General features: G+C 39.2%; 1 long non-coding RNA gene across 1 annotated transcript; it reads left to right on the forward strand.

Annotated features, from left to right (window-relative positions):
* Positions 1 to 257: 257 nt before the first annotated feature.
* Positions 258 to 19,211, forward strand: LOC106725740. Its single transcript, XR_001361676.1, has 3 exons — positions 258 to 372; positions 4,981 to 4,982; positions 19,201 to 19,211. It is a non-coding gene; the product is annotated as an uncharacterized LOC106725740 (long non-coding RNA).
* Positions 19,212 to 25,856: the final 6,645 nt, after the last annotated feature.

Consider the following 25,856-nt stretch of genomic DNA (forward strand, 5'->3'; position numbering starts at 1 on the left):
CAAATTGATTTTTACCATTGAGAGATTTTTAGTACTATTTTTGTCTCATCTCTATTGTCTATAATTTGTCAGTGAGCTATATTATCATTTAAATATTTCTTCATAATTTATTTTTCATTCTATCATTGCAAAACAAATGTTACAGCCTTCTTTAGATATTATAATCATAGTGGTATCTTATATAATAAAAGCTTAATATGCTAAGTGTCCGGTCATCTGTTCAACCAATCAAAGTGTAATATGCTAATGATATGCTAAGACCACTCAACCACTCACTATGACATGCACTGACCACCAAGTGGCAGACACTCCAATTGGTAGGTTAGCTTACTACTGGGATCTGGCCAATCACGACTGAGCAAGATGGGCGAGGTCCCTGGAGCCCTCCGGAGGTCCCTCCCCAGCTGGCCAATCTCCCGCGTCTCTCCCCAGCCCCAATCATGCACCAGTGGGGTCCCTCAGCCTGGCCTGCACCCTCTCGCAATCCTGGACCCCTTGGGAAATATCAGAGAGCCTGTTTTGGCCCAATCCCGCAGGCCAGGCCAAGGAACCCCACTGGTGCACGAATTTGTGCACCGGGCCTCTAGTTTCTAATAAGACTGCATAAATCTCTATATGATTAAACCTTCTACTACTATGTGAAAAGAACAGAGTACCATGGAAAAAATTGAGGCTGAAATTTTAGTTATTAGTTTTAGTTATTCTTTTACGTTCATTATACAATTTAGCTTCTGGGTGTCACTATATCTGCCTTTCCATTAATGTGGTGCCACCGTGTGTACCACCAGCCAGTCATGAAGTCCACAAAATATACTAATATTTTCCACATTTGCTAAAAGTCTCACAAAATTTCTCTAGCTCAAGTCTTAGAAGAAAGAAGGCATCAAGGCAGAGACTTTTTCTGGCCCTGTCTTGCTTAAGATCTCCAACCTCTAGCCCTAACAGCATAACAACTAGGAGAAAGTGTACCAACAACCCTGAAAATGCAAACTATCATGATTACCTTCACCTGCTTTTTGTGGGGTAAGAGTTGTTACCCAGTTGTTCCAAAGATGAAGAAAAAGGCACAAGTTGCCTTTGACTCTCCTGTAGTCCACACGTCCTTGACCTCAGCCCTCATTACCCTCAAAGGGAGATTTTATTTTATCATATGTTGCTGCCAGCACACAAAGGTTAAGGAGTAAAAGATACACATCTCAACATACGTTACTTAAATATAAATTGAAAATATAATTCAGTTTTGCGTTCTGCTAGTTGTTAATGGGGACAAAGAGGAAAAAAAATCCCAGAGTTCATTTCCTTTTTACATGGCATCTCTACTTTAAGTGTTGATGCGTAAGTTATCTCATTTCATCCTTACAGTTTTGTATAGTGGATATGGAAAGTGTAACTATATATTTTGTAGATGTCTAATGCACAAAGAGGAAAAGAGAAAAGCTCAAAAATTAATGCACTGTGATGCCCGTTAGCTAACTGTTATGGATTCATCCTTTTTTCTCTTTGAAATACCCTTTTAAAATACCACATAAACAGAAACACACACAAAAAGTATAAATGCATAGTTCTTAAAAATTAAGGTTATGCCCTAGCTGGTTTTTCTCAGTGGTAAGAGCGTCGGCCTGCAAATTGAAGGGTCCCAGGTTCAATTCCTGGTTGGGGCACATGCTTGGGTTGCAGGCTCGATCCCCATTGGGGGGTTTGCAGGAGGCAGCCGATCAATGATTCGCTATCATCATTGGTGTTTCTCTCTCTCCCTCTCCCTTCCTCTTTGAAACCAATAAAAATATATTTTAAAGAAATTAAGGCTATCGATAACCAGTTTTGTCAGTCTCTTGAAGGAATTAGCATAACTTCAGTACAGATGGACTGGATTAGAAAAGATCCAATAATCTACCTCTAGATCTTTGAAACAAAGAGCATTAGAGAACATCTTCCTTTCCCTCCCATGGCCCCTACCAATGCCAACGGGCTCTCCCACCAGAGATGGGGAGCCCAAACTGCCAGGTGGAGAAACCAACTAACACCGCCCTGGCTCCCAACTATGGAATTAGGAGTTGCTTCTCCCACCTGATCTCCCCAAGGACCTGGTGATTACATTTACTCTGGAAACTATAATTAGCATGAAGGCAACAACCTAAAGTGATAAAGTGTTATGAGTAGCAGAAACCATTTCCCCAACAATGGTGTCTTTTTAGGGTCCTGGGAATAATGTAGACAAAGAATACAAGGCAGAGATCTTTGGGCTCTAATATTAGATGTTATTGACTAATCAGCATCCACTATGCCAAGGGACTAAATTCAAGCCCAACTAAAGAATAAAATTATTGACCAGGATTTTATAAATGCAAGCATCTTTCCTCTTTCTTTCTGTTGCACACGTTTGCCACCAGGCAGAGCACAGTATAAAAGGTTCCTTGTGCCATTCATCTAAAAATCATCATTTACCTAGATTTTACACCAAATAAGGGAAGTGTAAATTTCCAAATATACTTTTGCCAAAATGTACCCTCCCATATAGAACAGGGACTATAAACTTCTCACCAGTAGTCTCACTTGATTATCTGGAAATGAAAGTTACAGGAAGAAACTTTATGCAAATCATCCTGCCTTGAGTTGTTAGACATAGAACAAGGAGTACAGAATGAGGTCATTTAAAATTTTTCTGTCTTTCTGAGTTTACATTAATTCTATTTGAACAAACTTCTATTTGAAAGTTATTAAACCTCAAACATTCTTTAATTCACTATAATGTCATCTCTACTAGGTGTACCAGTTGATAATGGCAGATTTTGTAATCAAAGAAAACATGATAATTTCAAGAGAAACATCAAAAGTGCTTTAATAAAATACTTTAGTGTTAGGGCTGGAGCTGAAATACTGTTTCACTTATTTTTAAATACATCCTGGAAAAGTACTAGGAATAGTTCACCCTTAGCATTATCTTGTTTTACAATACTTCTCACAAAAGAGAAATGGTATACAGCTTTAGGTTATGCAGAAATGCTGTGATGCATGGGATCATAGGAAACCCAACATGAGAAACCAGGACCTTGAATAGAGGCTATGGATGGAGAAAAATTGGGTAGCAATCCTAGCAAACCCTGACATTAGAACATGCACTGTCCATAAAGAACCCTGATTTATATTATTTAGTGAATAGTAATTTAATAAAGAGAAGAAATATCACAGAGACTATGAATAGCTTCTGTTATACACACACACACAAAAAAAAATTATACCAAATTTGCAAAGAAAAACCAGCCATTGTATATGTATCACGTAAAAAAGTAAAAAGACATTGGAACATTGGGAATAGTAGTTTACATAAGGTGTTATTAATTGACCTTTAGATGCCAAACACAATGCCAAAAATAACTATCATCTATTTTAAAAGATATTCAGAGGAGAGTCACTATATGCTTAAGAGTTGTAACAAAAGCCACACGTCAAAAGTATGTTATAACATTTAAACAAAATGTTTCATTCTCTAAGCCAATTTCTTTTATCCTTGCTTTCATTGGCAAGAAAGAAAACATTATTTATTTCTAATTATTAAATTCCCTACAGTCTTTCCTTATCCACGTAATATGTATAATCTTAATTTTCCTTAAAGTTTGCTTTCCAGATTTAAAAATAATTTGTTGAATGCTCTGACTTCTTTTATCTCCTATATCAGCTAATAGATATAAGCAGGAGTTAAGTTCCTATGACATATTTCTGGTCACAGAAACATCAGTGAACTTCTAGTAAAGACCCCGAATGCTTCTAATATTAAACATTGAAATTAATGTGAGCTATAAATACATTTAGGGAAGATTAGTAAAAACAAGAATTATTTTTTAACCCGCTATTCCAGTCTTGAGCTGTGGCAGCTCAGGGTGCAATACCGGACCCCAGGATCCCATCCCAGGGCGCACTCACATCCACACCCACTCAGACTGGGACAGTGAAGAGACACCAGCTCACTTCACGGGCACATCTTTGGGATGTGGGAACTGGAGACCCAGAGAAAGCCCACACGGACACGGGTTAGAGTGGGAATCAAGTCCTTAGGGAGCTCTTAAGAGTGTTCTCTGACACTAGCAAGACTTGACATACTCAAGGAATGTGTCCAAAGGTCTACACAAATGTCCCCCATGTCAATCGAAAAGTCATTGATTTATTAATTGAATTGTGATTCTATGTAGTTAAGTCCTCATTTAACGTCATCCATAGCTTCTTGGAAACTGCTACGTTAAGCAAAAGCAATTGATAAGAACACTGATTTTACCGTCAGCTAATAGATATAAGCAGGAGTTAAGTTCCTACGACATATTTCTGGTCACAGAAACATCAGTAAATTCTAGTAAAGACCCCAAATGCTTCTAATATTAAACATTGAAATTAATGTGAGCTATAAATACATTTAGGGAAGATTAGTAAAAACAAGAATTATTTTTTAACCCGCTATTCCAGTCTTGAGCTGTGGCAGCTCAGGGTGCAATACCGGACCCCAGGATCCCATCCCAGGGCGCACTCACATCCACACCCACTCAGACTGGGACAGTGAAGAGACACCAGCTCACTTCACGGGCACATCTTTGGGATGTGGGAACTGGAGACCCAGAGAAAGCCCACACGGACACGGGGAGAGCATGCAAACCCCCCACAGACAGTGGCCATGGCTAGGAATCAATCATTTTTTTCTCATCTGTGTTCTAACAAAATGAAATGACATAATTTAAAGTGCTGCTCTACTGTCCGATAGGCTCACTAGTTAAGAGTAAAACATGGGAAAATTAAAGCTACTTTGTGTTTTCAATAAATTTAGACCAAAACAAGAACAACAACAACAAAAATCATTAGGCCCAGAGCTGTGTAAAAGAAGATGAAAGGGGACATAGGATTAAAAAGAGATGGCACTGGTGAGACAATTCAGAGAAAAGAAAAAAAATAGCAGTCGAGGTGGAAAGCTGTGAGTATTAAGATGGTGGACTAAAGACGTGTGTTTTCCACACCTCTCAAGAAATTACTGAAACTTCATTACATACAAAAATAAATAAATAAGTCTGACACAGGCTTCATAACCACAAATTATGTCATCAACAGCAGAGAATTTTTAAAAATTTATTTCAACAGAAAGTCATTGGGATCTTATTAGCAGACTAACAAGAGCAGAGAGTTGGAAGGAGGGAGAGGTTACTCTGTTGATTACTTCAAGTTGACCATCAAGAAATAGGAAATTTTAAAAACTCATTTAGAAACAAGATGGCAATCAAAAACTAAGCCACCAAGCAATGAGTGACGTATTTGCCTATGGGAATGACACTTGGGACACAGGGTGGAGGTTTACAGGGAAAGGAGGTTAGGAGACACAATATTTTTTATAGCATTATATATCGTTTCAATGTGTTTTTGCCAAATTCTAGAAATCTAAAGTAACAACTGAAATATTATACACGAATATATTTTTCAAAGGTCTGGGATGGTGTATGCCCACTAGTTGTTAATGTTTAGTGGAATCTATTTCTCTATTGGCTGAGATTTTTGCCAGGAAAGGAATTTTTATTTATTTACCTAGCTATCTATCTTCCTCTTTGCAAAAGTATTACATTTTCACATAAAGTCCAGTCAAAGCAGAGGAACTGAGAGCGGGGAGTCAAGTTTCCTCTGTTTATTGCTCCACTTCACTCAATAGTCTTTGTTGATTGTTTGGTGGGTATCCTACCAGATTTTCTTCAACGCAAATTATAACTTTTATAGTGCCTATCAAAATATATATTTCATTGAAAAAGAGAAAACCTCATAATGACATAAAGATATGGAATGTGCTCATGTAACTGTTAGGTTAAAATATTAAATAAAAATTATATATGTGTTATTATTATAGCCAAGTACACAGAAAACAGAACCTCTATGCAAAGAAAGTTGATAAAGAAATATTCCAAAATTCTCAGTGTATTTTACTGGACAATATCTTTAAAGAAATAAAAACAAGAAAGAAATACCATCACCACCATTACTTTAGTTCTAGACTAGAAATTTAAGAACTTTAATCATATGTCTGACATAACTAGACATAGGTGATCTTGGAAAGAGTCACATTGCATCAAAAGATATAGAATGTGCTCATGTAACTGTTAGGTTAAAAATATTAAATAAAAAATTATATATGTGTTATTATTATAGCCAAGAACACAGAAAACAAAACCTCTATGCAAAGAAAGTTGATAAGGAAATATTCCAAAATTCTCAGTGTGTTTTACTGGACAATATCTTTAAAGTAATAAAAACAAGAAATACCATCACCACCATTACTTTGGTTCTAGACTAGAGCTTTAAGAACTTTAATCATATGTCTGACATAACTAGACATAGGTGATCTTGGAAAGAGTCACATTGCATCTCATTTAAATCCTGAATTAGAAAATATTTGTATCTCCTTCATACCATGTCTGAAATGTTCCTTCATGCATATATTTTTGAGGCATGTTTTAGCAAGATCCCAGTAGGCTCTATAAATGTGAACTACCTTTGGAAATAAAACTTACTCAGAACTTATGACACCACCATAATGAAGTAGTAAGTTACCTAACGTCACCCACCCCCAAATGTTTACAAGTTAAAAAATATGTATCTTAAAGGGATAACATAATCCTGTAGGGATCTTTAAGATCAAAGATAAAAGAATGTGAAACTTTAAAAAATATAGAGGAAGCACTCAAAAGAAAAGGAATAAAATTGGTGATTCATGTTTCATCCCAAGTATTTATAAAAGCAATGGTTCTTCCCTTTTGTTAACCCAGAATTAATCAGGGAGGTTGAATAGAGGGAATAAAATGCATGATGCATTTCTAATATACAAAGACACGCACACAAATACACACAAAATGTTGTCACCCACCCCAAAATGTTTACAAGTTGAAAAATATGTATCTTAAAAGGAATAACATAATCCTGTAGTGATCTTTAAGATCAAAGAATGTGAAACTTTAAAAAAGAATATAGAGGAAGCACTCAAAAGAAAAGGAATAGCCCTGGCCAGTTTGGCTCAGCGGATGGAGCGTCGGCCTGTGGACTCAAGGGTCCCAGGTTCGATTCTGGTCGGGGGCATGTACCTTGGTTTCGGGCACATCCCCAGTGGGGGGTGTGCAGAAAATATGTATCTTAAAGGGATAACATAATCCTGTAGGGATCTTTAAGATCAAAGATAAAAGAATGTGAAACTTTAAAAAATATAGAGGAAGCACTCAAAAGAAAAGGAATAAAATTGGTGATTCATGTTTCATCCCAAGTATTTATAAAAGCAATGGTTCTTCCCTTTTGTTAACCCAGAATTAATCAGGGAGGTTGAATAGAGGGAATAAAATGCATGATGCATTTCTAATATACAAAGACACGCACACAAATACACACAAAATGTACTGAAAACTAGTTAGAGGTGAGACTAGGGTAGAACAAAATGATACAGGATAAGAAGGAAGTGGTAGGGGAATCATGAAACTTAATGGCTTTTAGTCAATATTGTTATTTGTTATATTCTTATTTTTTGTCTTCTTTTGATTCCTTCACCCCACCATACTGCACTTCAAGAATTGAGAACTTTGTCATTCTCCAGATGTTTCTGACATATAATTATAAATTTATTTCATTTTTCTATCACTTTATAAATTTTTTGTGGCCATAATTAGGCTATCAACTTTTTAGAAACATATATTACCCTAGAAATTCAATAGTGTTTTAGTACAGAGAGTATTAAATTCTGAGATTGTTTTTCAACCTGGTTTCAAAAGCAAGTAAACAAGTTATCAGCACCATATACATTCGTTATAGAATAATAAAAATAACAATGCACTGGCTAATAATGGATTAAAACCAATCATCATCAATATTATTTAAGAATTATGAAAGGCAATGAACAAGGTGGATGGCAATTGGGTCTATGTGCAATCCTGCCAAAAGATCATATAATTATTATTGAAGCATTTGGGTCAAATTCTTGTAAGAGCTGTCAAGAAAATGCATTATTTGAAGGGATTTTATATTGCCAATAAAAACCTTTCTTAGAATAATAAGACCGATATTAGTCACTGCTGTGTATTCTCACTAAAACCACTCACTTCTTTCTCTTGTGAGAGGTATTTCTAAAAGATTAGAATTTGATGCTTTCATCTCCTAAGAGCTGTTTTCTGTTTGGATCTTAATACACAGCCAAAGTCAATCTGACCAGCTGATGTCTGTTGCTAGACCGCTCGTTCTCCTTTATCCTACATTGAGGGTGTCTTTGAAAATGGAATCTACTTCCCAAGGTTAATAGTAACAGTACAGATCATATAAATCCTTCTCATTCTTCAAAGAATGAGTGCTCGCAAAAATGAATGCTTGCTCGGTTGAACTTTACTCATAAGCCCCAGTATTTAAGGAAAGTCACCATTTATTATTTGGAGAGATGAATGAAGTTATTTAGTCACAACAGGTAAGTTATTATTTCTCAGATGTTCCTTTTATTTTTATTTTTTTAAAAACGGATTCAGGACGGGTATGTAATTCTCAGGAGAATACTTTCAACCTCCCCTGAACTGTCAGCCTGACCCCATCTCCATCTATATCTCTCGCCTTCAAGGGGAGACCAGGGCTTCAACAAACCACGGTGGTATGGACCTTTGAAAACCAGCCGAGAATAATTGGGAGAAAGTTCTCATTTGAAAGAATTTGGTCTAAACTAACAAAACTAAATCTAAGTAAACTAGACTAGACACTAACTAAACTGAATCAGGATAACTTTACATTAGAAAACGGGTATTTGTTTCTTCTTTAGGGGAGGCAGGTGCTTATCTCACAATTAAAATTTAAAGAAAATGAGGCTTTATCCAGGCTCCCTGTCTGGTGGAAACATTGGTAAATAGTCCAATTGGATGAAGGCTTTGTTTGTCTCAGATGCCCACTATTTAATCAGCCTCGTATTTCAGAGTGCACCAGGATGCAGGAGGCACGCAGGAAACAGGCCTAGTGGCAGCGAGGATGTCCCTGAGAGAGACCAGCATCCTTCTCATCTCAGAGCACATAGGGAAGCTGGAGGCCACGCTCCTACTCACCGGAGCGAGGCACTTGAACGAGCTTATGGTGCTTCTGTAATTCTCAGCCATTTTGAGATACAAGATGTGTCTCCTTGGCAGGTGTTAGATTATTAGGAAAATGAAGCAGATGGAGTTGGCAAACCATTCCGCCTCTTTCCCCAAGCTGCCAGGAATTCCTACCCTCAGGCTCAGCTTCCCATATGCTTGTGTAATGAAGCTCCTGCCATTTCACGGAAACAGAACTGGCATCACCACTCAAGCAGGCCCAGAACTCTGAACAGAGAGCATCACCCACGTTTGCCCGGAGTGCAAGGCGAAAGCCTCCTTGCGTTCTCTGCGTCACTCAGACCTGCCAGGATGGAGGCCACTGAGGCACCTCATGTCACCGGCTCAGGGGGAGGGAGTGCGTGCCTCTCCGTGGAGTTTGCGGGGTGTTCAGCTCACTGTCAAATGGATCTGATACCCTCTGTCGCCACATGAGCAAGGACAGCCAAGCCTCAAGTATCCACACAAAGAACTAACAGAAAACACCATTTCCAAAAGCAGTGCATCCTGTTGTCTAAACCCAGGCCACACTGTCAACATTATGTTTGCCTTTTAATCGCAGGCTCTTTTGATTTATCGTGCAGTCTTAAGAAACAGCTCACAAGTGTATTGACAGAGGATCTCATACAGATGCCTAATTAAGGCCATTAACATAATGAGGCCATGCAGTTTTAGGAATTAAAAGCATTCTCAAAGTTTAAATCATCCTAACAAAACCCAAAATGAAGATCACCTGTGTATGTATCAATTATATATTGTGCAGGCAGATATACAATTAAAACACAATCAATTCCAAATCTGTTATAATGAGGAAAAACGTTTTTATTCAGCAAAGATGCATTTAACTTTTACCACGAGTCTAGCAGTATGACATACATGGGGGCTACAACAGAGAACAAGACAAAACCAGTCCCTGCTCTTAAAGAACTTACATAGGACAAGAGAGAGAAAAGCAGATGGCAATGAGAAAGAAAGCTGTGGGCCACTATGAGTACATGGGAAGGACACCCAACCTCCAGAGGGACAGAGCTACCAGTTAGGGAACCACCTGTGATACCTGAAGACAGTAGGCATCTCCCAGGCAAATGCACAAAGGAGAGAACTTCTGGCAGAAACCCAAGCCTGAGGACAATCAAGGTCTATTTGAAGACATGAGGTTAGCTCAACGGGGCTAAGATGTCATGTGTGAGAAGAGGAGGGGACAGAGTTGTGACTGGACTCTGTGGGTTCATCTCATGAAAGAGCTGGAGAGCTTTCTGAGGACTTGGCCCCGAGTCCATCAAAAGCCCCTGGAGCAGCGGTTCTCAACCTTGGCTGCACATTGGAATCACCTGGGAATCTTTTTAAAATCCTGATTTCTGGGCCTCATCCTCTGGAAATTCTGTTTCTTTGTTACTAATGTTGTGGCCCCACCCCACCCCATAGCAACAATGCAACCCTCAAGTGGGTCAACAATACTGAAGCACCACCAATAGTCCTGAGAGGGGATCAAAAGTTCAATGCCACCAGTCTGCCAGGAGTGGATTGGACCAATACTCCAAACAGTGTGACTTCCCTCACCTTGACACAAACTATTTGCCTTTTAGAGGAGTCATAAATCATGCTGTATTCCTTGCCTCTGCAGTCCTTTGCCCCGTCCCCTGTCTATATTGGTAGATGTGTTACCATGCCCGGCACCATGAGGGATCCAGGAACAGCGGTAACAATCTGGTGCTTCACTGCAGTTTGGTCTCAGAGAGCAGGCTCTACTGTGTATCTGCATGAGTGACCCAGACAATTTTGTTAGCAGCCATGAACTATTTCCCCACTAGATAGTTTTCCAAGTGGCATACCAAAAACAGTGATGCTATTGGGAACAGCCTAAGAGTTAGTAAAAATATAACAAAGTTCTCCCCCAGTTCTTGTGGCCAGAACTATAAGAATGGCCTTGAGTTATGGCCACTGACTGGAGGGAACCACACTATTTTCTGAAAGCTGCAGCTGAGATAAAACAGCCCCAGCAGCGCAGTGATGCTAGTGGGTTTCAGCTCAGCCAAAGCATCAGCGAACCAGGCTGAGACGTTGAGGGGGCAAGACACACAACGGCAATCAATTTGGAGAACGGATTCAGCTCCTCTGACGATGTCGGCCACAGCTCAGCTGAGACTATGGCAGGAACAACTGAATTCAATTGGCAATAATCTGCTGCAAACCTCCAGCTTCTGTTAGCTTTTTCTGCTGACCCAGCAAGGCTGTTGTGTTGAGCTATTGCATCTCTCACCACCCTTAATCAAGCCAACAACTTTCCTTTCTCTTTCTGAGATGCTGTACTCTTTCTGTTAGACCAGCCAGGAATGCATGGTGGGGGTGGGGAGCAACCTTCAGGTCCCACTGTTCTCAATATGTGGCCCTTCCCAACCAAGAGAATTGCCCCTGCACCATGTGACAGGAAAGGACAATGGTCACACATCACTTTCCACTAAACACTCAGATGGAGAATCATCCACAGGACACAGACTAGGCACACAAGTCACATTAGCTCCCCTTCCCACTGTGAACTCTTTCCAAACCCAATGAGCTGAATCCAGGCACCTTTTCTTTCAGGGTGTTGTGTAGGTTATCGCCTGTGGCCCCCTATATCCAAAAAGCCATAAAAGTTTTAATTCCTCCCCTTTCTAAGTTCCCAAGCACACTCATACTCATAGTCTTTGATTCCCCGTTGGGGACAGGGAAACCTGTCCCCAAAATTCTAGCTCTCACCATTTTTTCTACTTGAAGTAGCTGAGGAAGAAGAGTTGAGGATAGGGGGTGGTGGAAGGAAAGAAAGGGAGAGACACAGACAAGAGAGACAGAAAGGCAGACAGACAGACAGACAGAGCCAGACAGAGACACAGAAAGAGAAAGTGAGACACACAGAGACACAGAGACAAAGAGACATAGAGAGACGGAGAGACACAGAGAAACAGGAAGAGAAAGAGAGACACAGAGACAGAAAGACAGAGAGACACAGAGAGAGATACACAGAAAGAGACACAGAGAGACAGAGAGAGAGAGACAGAGATGTGAAGAGAAACACAAAGAAAGAGACACATAGAAAGAGAGACAGAAAGAGACACAGAAAGACGCACAGAGAGACAGGGAGGAACTCTATGCCATTAAACCAGTCTTCACTTACCTTCCCGTTGGAGCAGTGTGGCAGCAGTTCTGCTTCAGGAAAATGAATTTCGAATGTTTTCACCCCCCCTCCCGCCCCCCAGCACTCTGTATTGGTGATAAGACCCTCTTCCTTGTCTGCGGGGCCCCTTGACTCAATGGCAGTCACACTGCTTCCCTGCGGGGACCACTAGATTTGCACCCTCCCACTGACTCACACTCCGACTGACTCAGGTTTGGCTTCAACAGCAGCAACTCTTTAAAGGAATCCACTTTAACATGGGACACCTGTGGCCCTGTTGCTCCACTAACTTCTCTTGACCCCTTGCCTCATTTCAGCATAAGGACTAGGGAACGTCCCCCTGCTGGTGGGGCTGACCACAGGAATTTATCTCAATTGCTTCAGGTCAGTTTCTCATTCTCCAGTGAGGTCTCCTTTATCCACATTGTACATCCAATGTGGGGCAGGAAGGTTGAGAATACTAGTCAATGTCTCACCTATGGTTTCCCCAAGAATCTTACTGTCTCAGAGAAGTCTGGCTGAGAGGGCTAACACTTCCTTACCACAGCCAGGCTCCACGGAAAACTAAAAATAAAAACAACCAAAAAGTAAACCTTGAGTCCTTATACAATTGTCTTCAAATGCATCTACAGCTGTCTTCATGGGTTGCCTGGCATTAAGCTGCAAGAGGGCCAACTGAGGACAGTCTTCCTTCACCAGCCCTACCCCCACCATGCCAAGGAACCAGCCACATGATGACAATTAGCTTAGTTTCTCCAACGAGTAGTCCCAGATTTCCCTCCTTTCACACTCACTGTGTACACACACACACACCCGCCCCTTGTAACTGTTGTCTGAAAGGGCCAGGAGACGTTTGCCTGCAGTGGATGCATCTCAGCGCTCATTGCTACAATGCAGTTCCTCTGCCCCCAGGAGAGTCAACAACAAGCGCATACCACTTAGGCAGCTGTTTTTCATCCTGCTTCCTGGTACTACCAGTTTGTGACCACGTGCCCATGAATGGACAATGGTAAAGGACCATTTGGTCTATATGTTCATTACCAATCCCCACGGACTCCCATCCAAGTGGGTTAATCAGCCCATGAGGTCCTCATACTTCTAGGGAGGCATGTCTTGGTCAGCATCCCACCCTCACGGCCAGAGCTGTCAAACATTGTGAAGGGTCTGAAATTTTACCCTACCTGCAGGCTAATAAGATCGCTTGCCATAGTTTCATAGATGGTGGAAGATGACATGGAAATCCAGGTCAGAGATGAAAGACAGTGTATCACTTAAAGCGATGGCAAGAGTGCCTGCATTTTTGTGACTTTCCTGAGCTCCTTTTCTGGGAGAGCCAAAACTGCAGTTAAATCTCAGTTTGGTGATGTGGTGCTTAGCATAAACAACTCTATTTTGGGCCTAATGTCTTGTTTTTAACAAGTATGCTTTTCCAAAATACTAATGTTAGTAACAAGTTAGACTTAGGCCATGGCTCACTTTCAGGAGCATCTAACTCTAGCATTTCTCATTCTTCTAATCTACAGCTGGTTTGGTTTCAATACAGCTTCACAGTCCAGTTGTCCTGATAGTAAACACAGGGTTGTATTTTCATGTTGCAGAAAAGACATAGTTTGCTTCTGCTCTATCGGGAAATAACCCCCCCCCCCCCCTAAAATTTACTCGCATTCCCACTTGAGGCTTGGGTGTCTTTTAAAAATTCCAGTGCTTGAGAGATGTGTAAGATACGTCATTCACATGTTTGGAATCCCACCAGGAGAGGCCCAGAATGAAGGAGGAAAACTCGCAGGTGAGAAGAAAAGAACAGGCAGGAGACGTTAACAGCGATAAAGACATACTTGCCCAAATCACGATTCTGAAATGCACAGTTATGCAAGGGTTCATTTTAAGTAAGAACATTTCTGTCTTTCCTGGTTATGTTTTCTGGGTGAGGGCAATAAAAAAGTAAAGAAATGTAAAATTTGCATTGAAGGGTATGGCACACAAAGGCCTGTTAGGTCTTTGACTAGAAGCATGGAGGGAATATGAAGGGTGCTTTGTAGATAACGCCTAGCAGATAGGTATGCCCTCCTAGGTGCAAAATGGCAAGGGTGCGCTCTGAATTCATGTCCTAATTCAGATGCAGACAAGTCCACAGCAAAGTTGCCTGAAAATGAAAATGGGAGGAAATATAACTATATCCCCCAGCTACTAATAAAATTATAACTACAATTATTCCTGATGGGCCACAAAACAGTCATAGACTCCCAGATTGCTGCAAAGAGAGGCATTTAGTGAGGATAGCAAATCAATCTCTCTGTCCATTAAACCCTGCAATGAGACTGATGCTTGTTGTGTTTCTAAACTTCTCAGGGATAAAGTTTTTATGCTGTTTAGTGCTCTAAAGCCGGGCAGTACAGAGTTGTGGGGAGTGAGAGGGACAGTTTAAAAAAGAGTTCAATCATGCATATGCTTGTCCATAGCATGTTTACTGAAGAAATCATACTTGTGTGTTAAAGGAGCATCACAGATTTTATTGTAGGAATAAGCAAACTCGGCTATTATTCCTTATTAAACCTAGAATTCATGAGGCGATCAAACAAAATGACCTATCCATTTTGTCGCCTTGTAGTTTTTAGTAAATGTGATGGCTCAGGGTCTGCAAATGGCAGGATAAATTGGCAAATTGGCGGCAGGGAACTTGATACAAACCAAGAGAGCAACAGGAATTAAAATGACAATGAGGTTATAAGAGTTATGGAAGGCGGGGTGGCTGGTCCGTGAAGGGGGAACCCTCTCTGTGACTGAGACAGTTTGAGAGCGACAAGAGAAGCCCCTGATAAAAAGGGGGATAATATTCGCCACAAGGAACCTCCAGACACTGGGGGAACAGTTTCCTCTCTGTGGGAGGCCCCTGTAGCAAGCCTCTGATAGATAATGCTGCTCTGTCCAGGAACTGAATAAACAACGCCTCTGAGGAAGGTGATGGCTGGGGTGAGATGGGAGAGAGGACGCAGGGGACGTGGGAAAAGACATTGCCAACTGAAATTAGATTTGCTTTTAGTCTCTTAGCAATTCTCTTCTGTCCCCTAAGCATTCAGCTCAGATTAGCTATTCTCCTTAGAGAAGAATCTTGAATAAATGCCATGGTAGTAGAGCCTCAAAGCAGCAGTGCTGTTAAACACAGACACTTGCCTGTCCATACCATTTAAAAAATATGTTTTACTTGATTTTTAGAGAGACAGGGATAGAGAGATAGCAACATTGATGAGAGAGGAACATCATCGATTGGCTGCCTCCTGCATGGCCCCTACTGGGGATTGAGCCTGAAACCTGGGTATGTGCCATGACCTGGAATTGAACAGGTGCCCTCTTGGTTCCTGGGTTGATGGTCAACCACTGAGCCAGGTCAGCTGGGCCATCCTGTTTTTTGAAGATTCATCACCCAGGAATAGAACAAAGAATGCCTGAGACCTCAGTTAAAGCACAACATCCATTAAGCATATTTTAACGCACAATAGAGAGAAGCAGGCTGTTATGGGAGACACTATCTGAAATCCCACATTGCAGTCATGAAAAGCCACAGAAATCGCCAGGTATTTAACATGTTCCTTCTTTCTTGTCAAAACACATGGGATTAATAAATTGTGCTGGTTGTCTGTGGTCCTCAAATAAATTTCATTAAAATCCAGGTGCCTCCTTTCAAATATTTTAAGATATATTTTAATATGGAAAGAAATATAAATTGCAAAATTCCTATAAAAGATTTTTCTTTGGCTAGAAATGGATTGTTTATTTGACATTTAATATCTCTGTTAGGTTATAGAGAGGAACTGATCCTTCACGCTTCAGATGAAATTAAAAAATTTGTTTGGAATTGGACATCTTCACTGAACTTCAAAAGAAAATGTTTGGGTTTGGACATCTTCAATGAACTTCAAATTTGTTAAGAGAGTTTAGACTAGACCAGCCGTGGGCAAACTACAGCCCGCGGGCCGGATCTGGCCCGTTTGAAATGAATAAAGCTAAAAAAAAAAAGACCGTACCCTTTTATGTAATGATGTTTAATTTGAATTTATATTAGTTGACACAAACACTCCATCCATGCTTTTGTTCCGGCCCTCCGGTCCAGTTTAAGAACCCATTGCGGCCCTCGAGTCAAAAAGTTTGCCCACCCCTGGACTAGACAGTGTCTTAGTCAACTCAGGCTGCCATAACAAAATACAACAAACTGAGAGGTATAAACAGGGGTTCTTTTCCTTCAGTTCTGAAGGCTGAAGTCAGAGACCAGGTGCCCGGCTGGCTGGGTTCTGTGAGAGCTCACGTTCTCACTTGTAGGTGGCTTCCCTCTTGCTATGTCCTCACATGCCCTTTCCTTGGTGGGTGCTTGGACTGTTCAAAGGAACAGTGAAGTTTGACAGAGCAGAAGACGAAAGACTAAGAGTGGGCCATCCAGAGAGGATGAGGAGGAGAAAGGAAGACCATGAGGCTGGGGCAGGAAAAATGTTGGTTTCTATGCAGCTGTGTAGACTGATATCTGTGTGATTTCCTGGGGAGAAGAATGTTAGGACATTCTTGGAAATGGTGTTTTCTTTATTTGTAGATCTACATGGAAAATCCAATTTTCCCACACATGAAGTATGGCTATAATTGTATCTATTGAATAGACAGAGGTTAATCACTTTATTAGAAACCAGAAATATATCCCTACTAGTCATAGAATCCACACTGGGGTCTGCCTGAGAAACATTAATCAGCAGACAGAACTCTTAGGTAGTTCAAATGAAGCATAGCTTCTCAGAAGAAAAGTTATTTGTGTAACCATATACCCAGGCTTTGGCTAAATGTAGCAGAAAATTGCTAATTGTAGTCAGGCTCAGTGGTCATTCCAGCATTAACTTAAAAAAAAAGAATAATCATATGCAATTATTTTATGTGTATTATGTTACCTGCCAATGATTGCTGGATAAAAACAGTATTCATTTTATCTTAGGCAAATGTGTGATCCTTTTGAAGAAATCATAGAAATATTGGCTGGGAGAGGACAGAAAAAAAATTAAATAAAAGAACCAGGTCAATGTTGATGTTCACTTCGTTTTTCTGTAAGTGTGCCCTCCTTAGGTCATCATAATCATGGCAGCAAGTGAACAATGAGGGGTGAGTCATTTTCAAATTGTTCAAAATGTGCTTCATTTCTGAAAATTGGATTTCTCTTTTAGGCAATGCATTTTTGTGCTACTTTTTATTCTTTTCCAGGAAAAAGAAGTAAAGTCTAATAAGAAATACTGCATTGAGATTCTTACATGATTAGTAAATTTAGTAAATTATTATCTGAATTAGACCCATAAAAGGCAGTTTAAATCACTATAAAATCTGTTACAGTTATTAGGTTATAAAATAACTTTAGATGTCTCTATAGAACTATAAAAATCTGTAACTTCTTTCAATCTGCAGTACAATTTCTAAAATCAAATATGACATGTCTAATTAAAGATAAGAAAGGTCACATTTAGCAATGTGAACTGGAGAATTGAATATGACAACAAAATATATTTTCTTATGCAAGACTGATATAAAAATGGACAGGAAATTTCAGTAGCATAAAAGGTTAAATAGATATGTTTAAGAAATGTTTATACTACTATCCTTTTAAAGCCTCCTACATAAACTAGATTATCAATATATTGTTAAAGTACTAGCCCATATCATTTTATGGGTGCTCTATTTTCTGACCAGTGTTAGAAAAGATTTGACTGCCCAGTAATTACCCACCATCTTTGGTACATACTTCTTTGTTCTGGTAAAACATATTCCCTAAGGAACATTGCAAAGACTTGTCACAGATTGCATTCCATTATCATTTTAATACTGAATTTTATTTTTAAGTATTAAACATGAAACAACATAATTTTGAAAACACATAGTATCATGATCAGTAGGGGATAAAATAGATATATTTACTTTATAGATAATTAAGCCTTTCTTGATATTCCTTCTATAAATGAGGTTTTTGATAGTGGACAAAGAAAAATTAAGGAGATAAAAATTTTCAGCCTATATTTACATTTTATGGGCCATTTCTGCACCCTAGCTTGAGTTCCGATTTTTCAGAATTACTTATTAACTTATCACAGTCAGGCCTGCCATTATTCTTTAAGTTAAGAACATGGAACATGGACACAGTCCATGCAAAAGTCATTCTATCCCCCAAGGGCAAAAGTGCCTGAGATGGTAGGTGGACACTTGCCTGAAGGCTTCTTCTTTTTAACAATTTCTGGGCTCCAGTATGTGGGTGTTGCTTTGGCCCGCTACTGCCCTGCAAACGCTGCCTTGTTTCTGTGTTGCTTGTCACCTGGGTTGCTAGGTGCGTAGTCACTGAATCTGAAGCTCCTCAACCTGCAACCAACGATCTTTTTTAAAGGATATTTTCATAGACCACAAACATATATATTTATACATAATGTAAGGCTTCTTGCCATTTGGATTTCTCTACACCTGGCAATGTGGTACTTTATCCAGCCGTAGGGAAATCATTCAACCCTGCTCCATCCTACTTTTTAGAACCTTGATTTTTGAAAACTCCAATAAGCATATGAATCACTGGGAGAATGCACCTGTTAAATCATCTAGTTAAAATGCACATTCTAATGAAATAGCACTGGGAGGAAGGCTGCTGAGATTCTGAATTTCTAACATGCCCCAGGGAACACCTATGCTTCTGGTCCATGGGTCCAGGAGTAGAACACTGTTCTCAAGGTATGGTCCTTGGACCAGGAGCAGCATCACCTGAGAACTTGTTAGCAATGTAAATTATCAGCTCTCGTCCCAGACCCACTGGGTCAGACCCAGGAACCTGTGGGGAGATTATGACTTTTTACAGAGGGGAAGGGAGAGGGATAGAGAATTAGAAACATTGATCAGCTGCCTCCTGCACACCTCCTACTGGGGATGTGCCCACAACCAAGGTAGATGCCCTTGACCAGAATTGAACCTGGACCCTTCAGTCCACAGGCCAATGCTCTATCCACTGAGCCAAACCGGTTAGGGCCAGGAACCTGTGTTTTAATAGGTCCTCCGGGTGATTCAGATGTAAAGTGTGAGAGATGACATGTGTGAAGCCAGGTGATAACAGAGGTGGGGTGGCCACTTCAGAGAAGCTGCCCTGAACACCTTGTTTTATTTTTGTCTTCTGACTGGACCAGATGGACAATGTTTCAAAACCGTAGTAGGAACAAGAATATTCTGTGTGTAAAAATGTTGAACTTTGCCAGTGACCACGTTGCTAACCAGTCAATGAAGTGCAAATCTAGCCTTTTGCCTGATGACCAAATCTCAAGTGAATCCCTGAAGAACAATTTAACCTTGCTTCATCCAGCACCAATGAGATTTTCTTTAATACGAATCATCTTCCTCCCTTTTCCCCATAAAAACTCTTATCCCCTATTGTGTAGAAAGGGGGAGAAACACTATTTGGGCTTCTGCTTGAATTTGTTCTCCCCAAATTACAATTTTTGATCCCAAATAAATACTGTTGCCTCTCATTTCAGCTTTTTAAAATTTGGGTTAACATAGATAACTGGCTTTTCTTTTTTTTTAAAGTTTCATTTTATTGTTTAAAATGTTACATATAGTATTACATATGTCTCCTTTTCCCCCATGGACCTCCTCCCCAGGCCAACCACCACCACCACCCCACACCCCAGCACATGCCCTCACCCTCCTAGAGTCTGTACCCTTTCAAGTTTGAAAAGAAGGCAAGTGGGGAGGAGGAGGAGTGGAGGAAATGAACAAGTGGATGGTCAATGGAATTTTTTTTAAACATGTAGCTCTTTGATGATGTATTGAAGGTTAAAAAGACTATCTGGGGTATTCTGTTCTCAAATTTCTTTGAGGACTGTCACATTTGTCTGAATAGCAAAAGCCTGCAAAAGATGGCCATACCAGTTCTCCCGTTACTGATTTCAGCAAGACTACAAATATAAAGAAATGAGAGGGGGAAAAAACAGTAATAGGTACTTGAAGAACAGAGGATTTTATATTATCTTTGATGATGACACATTAAAATATTTTGCCCATGGTTTCTCATTGACTTATTTTGCATTTCTTTTATTCTCCAAAGAAATAGTACACAGGATGCAAGGCTACTTTTATTGATTTTGTTGTCAAGGTTTTGGGGACATCCAACCTAGATGAGAAGTTTTAACTGTATTGTCAGCAGGCACTAAAGTGCATTGTAAGTTGAAATGTACTTGCTGCCATGAATGTAAAGCTTATAAACAAATAAGTACTCGATGTGAAATCATCTTAGTTTCTCAGCTAGAGGACTGTGGACTAAAAGTTTCAAAAGAATCACAAACAGCAAACATTTAGAGAGTGTTGTGGGAAGTAGCAATATTTAGGAGACTATTTTGTATGTTTTAACTATCTCTATGATAATCAAAATCTGAAGGAAATGGTAGTCTACACATTGATATCACTACTAGTGGAACAATTTTGAAAATTTGTTTTTATTCTAATATATTAACTTTCTTGTTAAAGACACAGTCTCAGAGATAACAACAGGTGGATCTGTGACTGCTATAAAAATATGACTACCGGGGCACATGGTTGCAACCAGTTGGGTCATAGGCTTCATCGGCCTCAATCTTCTTATTGAGAAAATACATGTATTATTGCTCATCTGCACATCAACAGCAGCCATTGAAACCAAGAAGGGCAGTTTATTGGGCACAGAAAAACAGTGGGTGTTCAAATCACTCCCAACAGTAGAAAAATCAAACTTGGCATTGTTTCCAGGGAACATTCCAGAATAAATTGTCTTATGTAACACCTAATAAGGAAAAAGTGATCTTTGGGTACCAACATGGACCCATAAATAGCAAATCATGGGACAAACCTTGTTTTATCTTCTGCAAAGTTGTCAGAAGGAGGAGGAAGAGGTATTAGATACACTGATTCCACATTTGAGTGAAGGTTTACCCCGGGGAGGTTTCAACATGCAGGGCAGTTGGGATGAGTGACTGCATTTCCCATTAGAAGTGTCTTGGACAAATATATCCCAGAGGGAGGTCTCCAGAAGCTTCTAAAAGACCCAACCTTTGTCTGTGCCCTAGAGCAGGAGTCAGATTTCTGAATTACCTCAATAGATTTAGATAGTGAAGAGAACTGAAGATGCATTTAAAGAGGCACAAAGGAAAGTCTCATGCTCTGATTTAGGCTGCCCATGACACAAGTGCAGGCTGGGAATACTTGAAAAATGAGGATGGAATGGAACAGACAGCAGTGCATGTGTTCTAGCTGTTCTCCTGAGAATAAATGTCCAATTGATATCTCTAATACATTAATAATCATCCCAGTGAAAATTCAGGTAACAAATGAAGAAAGGAGATATTTTAGGGCAAGATAGATCCCAAAGCACCCTGGCATTGTAGCTACCAGCAGTGAGTACCCCAAGGACTGACCCTTGTATCCCTAGGGTTGATTTCCTACATCCCAAGTGTTTGTGGAGTTTGCTGGTGCTACCTATTTAGAGACTTAATTCTTATGGTGATTTCCCCCAGTTCATTCAGGACATCACTTTAGATCAAGGCTTTTATCCACATTTAATCTCTAGTGCCTGTAACATAACATACTTATTCCCGCACTTGCAATTTCCAGCTTTCCCAATAACTAAAAGCCCTCACAGCATAGTTGCCTATTGTGACACTCGGCATGTAATTCAGTGCCATTCAAATGAAATCCCAGTAACTTACAGTCATAGTTTAGACTGGGCTTTATGCTTACAGTAGAACTAAAGAGTTACAGTGCCTAGCAGCACCATCCCTCTGACCTTACACATGAAAGGAAAAAATTAAATTTTATTTTTGCTGCTCCAAATGTTCTTCTCTTTTATTTTGTTGGAGAATGAAATCAAACATGTGAAAGCCAGAAACTGAAATTACTTATTAGTAACTAGAGGCCCGGTGCACAAAATTCATCCACTCAGGCGGGGAGGGGCTGAAATAAGTTAAATGCATGTAGAACACATACCCCAAAAGTAAAATATTGCTATTTTAAAATATGAACAGAGGCCTAGTAAATAATACTTGTTTTCTTTTAGCATTCTATATATCAAATGTGTAAAGTTGAAAAAATATTTAACCCAAAGCATAATTATTTGAAAATATTATAATAAAAAGTCATTCATTCATTTATTTTAGAATGTGGTCTATAAAAATGTATACACTTAGTGCCTTCCTTCACAGAGCACAATATGCAAGGAGAACAGCAAACTTTTAACTGGTTTTAGGTGGATAGGCTGTGAAAAGGTCCTAAAATTCATAGTTGTAGACTTTCAATACAGGAAAGCAATGTTCTTTTTTGAAAATATATTCTGCTTGTGGCATTTTGTGTTGGCATTTTTCCAAAATTCCTTTTTGACACCCTTCAGTGATAAAAAAAATTGGTCCTCTATCTGGATTTCTCATTTCTTAGATCACTGGTTCTTAAAGTGTGGTCCTAGCAGTAGCAGCTGCAGCGTCATTTGTGAACCTGTCAGACTTGTGAATTCTCAAGCCCCATCCCAGACTTGCTGAATCAGAAACTCTCAGGTGGGCCCAGCATTCTGTGTTTTATCAAGCCTTTCAAGTGATTCTAAATACATGCTAATGTTTGAGAACCACTGTCTCATATAAACAGCTAAGGCAAGAATACAAGGATCCTATCAAACAGGAAATTTTACACTAATTCTCAACAGCACAAACTGTTTAGATGATGCTCATTCATATACATTTATTGTCAGAGAATTTATAAAATAAAGTGTGTCTCCTCATATCATGATTAGAGGCCTAGTGTAAGTGGTATCATGTAACTGATTGTACAGAAAATGCTCATGAATACCTTAGGATGTACTAAAACCCCGCAGACTAAGGTTCAAGTATTTAAGTGCCTGCTGTGTATTCAATGCTAATGATAATGTTATATCTGTACTCAGTACTTCTTAGCATAAGAGAAAGGTGAGAAATATTGGTTATTCATAAGATGCTTAGAAGCTAGTTGATGATAAAATGGACATATGAAACAAATAATATATTCTACATAAGATGACTGATGTAGACCACTTGATAATAATGACATATAAAAAGATATTAATTGTATGACAAATTGTGGTAAATGCTTAATACAAATTGCGGTAAATGCTCAGCAGATGATGCAGGCTGAGCCATGAGTTAAATACTCCATTAGACAGGAGGGAAAACTGAAAGTTGGTTCTTGGGCTTGAAAGGGAGTTGATAAATGGACAGAAGGTGAAAGGGCATTTTAATAGGGTAAACAGAGAGAAAATCCTTGGACATGATCATGGAGGATTTAAGGGGAGAGCTGGGAGAGACTATAAGAAACAAGCAGCCTGAAGAAGAGGATTTTATGAGGGGGAAATAACAAACAAAAAATAAAAAAACAATATTAAATGGTTAGAACAGAGCCAGATTTTAGAGACCCTTAAAAGAGTAGAAGTATTGTTACTAGATGAGAGAGACTAATAGGAACTACTGTGAACTCTTGAGTAGCACTATTATCATAAATATTCTGTTCTTGAAGTTCAAACCAACAGCAATGTGTAAGAGAGATTCAAGTTGGGAAAAAACGGCATATAAAACATCAAGGAAAAGGCAACTGCTAGAATCCTTAAACTAGAGTTACGTCTGTGATTTTCCTGATTTGGAAGATTCTAGACAGGATGGATTTTGAAGGACAAAACCAAAAACCCAGAGAGATCCTTAGTGTTAAACATAGATAAAAAGAGTTGTTGGTCTGGATATGGGTAAAAAAGAATGTGAGTTCAGTCATAATGAGTCTGAGAAACCAATCTAAATCATCTATGGAATATGACCATCAGGGTGTGATTATGTGGAACTGAAAGGGAAGTGGAATCTGGAATCCAGGGTGGCAAATCGGTTCTTGTAGAGTAGTTGATTGACATAACCTAAGAATGTAGCCAATTGGTTGCTATCCAATAGAGAGAAAATTTTGAAAAGACAAATCTAGATAAAATGAATAAAGATCACAATATTCATACACAAGATGTTCAATAGAGATGGGCTGTACAGAGTCAATAACCAAGAAACGTATTTGTGCCGAAACCGGTTTGGCTCAGTGGATAGAGCGTCGGCCTGCGGACTGAAAGGTCCCACGTTCGATTCCGGTCAAGGGCATGTACCTGGGTTGCGGGCACATCCCCAGTGGGAGATGATTACTTTTTGAAAGTTAAGTAGGTAAAAAAAAAATATCTAATTGATATGATTGTTTGTAAGTAGTAATAGGGTCAGTAATTAGTTGAAGAATATGGGCCTGAGTTCATAGTTTAGACATAGCTACTATCTGTTTGATATCGCACAAGTTCTTTAGCCCCCGTCACCTGGTCAAGGGCATGTACCATTATAGTCCATAAATGAGTGAGATCATGTGACATTTATCTTTCAGGCAGCTGATCGATGTTTCTCTCTCATCGATGTTTCTGACTCTCTATCTCTCTCCCTTCCTCTCTGTAGAAAACCAATAAAATATATTAAAAAAAAGAAGAAAAAAAAAGAAACGTATTTGTAAGCGTTATTTGCAGCCTGGAAAAATACCTAATATTTTAAATAGTCATACATGGCAATTGATGATCTGATTTAGCTATCATAATGCAGCTTATCTTGCAGATCAAGAGACTGGAGGAGTAGAAAATCAACTGAATTTAGTATTGTTGCCTCTGGCATTGTTGCTTCATGCATAAAGAAGACCTAGTTGAGCTTGACTCTAGATAAGAGCATATTGTAATTTTCTGAAGCAACACTTGTTTCATGTTCTGTGTTCCTTTCTTTGTTTCCTTGATTAGTTCATATCTTAAATACATTTTTTGAAAGTTTCTGCTTTGCTGGCATTTCAGAAGTTCCTCTGTCATTAATTTTCAAATGATTTTATCATAAGAGTCAAGTTTTTTCAAGATTAAATTACTGTCACTGAACTAGTAAAATTTTAAGATGTTGGGCTTGAGAATTGAGACTTTACATCAGCAGATAAATTGAAATATACACTTAAACACAGAAATGAACAATTAAATGAAAAGGAGGTAATCATTTTACAATATATAAATGTATTGAATCATCATGTTGTAGGCTTAAATTTGCACAATGTTTATGTCAATGATAGCTCAATAAAGCTGGGGGTCAAGAAGGTAATTGATCAGAATTTACTGGAGCTGTAGGAGAACCAAGAAAGTCAATTTCATGAAAGGGATGAGATTATAATATTTTGAGAAATAGAGGCCAGACAACAATATTTAATGAGTTAAGACAGCCAAACATTGATTTAAGCACTATTCTAAGAAATCTGAATTCCTGGTCTCATTAAATACTCATAACCACCAAATAAGTGTGTGCAATCATTTTTTGACAGATGACTAGAAGGAGACTTGGATCAATTAGATAATTCATCCAAAATAAATCATCTAGCAATTGGAAGATTTAGGAATTCAAATACTTGTCTTTCTGCCTACAAAATCCATGTTCTTGAAACTGACAAATTTTTTAGGAAACTAATATGGCTAACGTGTCAGGCACGGATGTTGCCCCGGTGTGGAGACTATAGTCTTCACAGTTTTAAGC

Source organism: Myotis brandtii, unplaced genomic scaffold (assembly GCF_000412655.1).
Source record: "Myotis brandtii unplaced genomic scaffold, ASM41265v1 scaffold185, whole genome shotgun sequence".
Classification (NCBI taxonomy): Eukaryota; Metazoa; Chordata; class Mammalia; order Chiroptera; family Vespertilionidae; genus Myotis; species Myotis brandtii.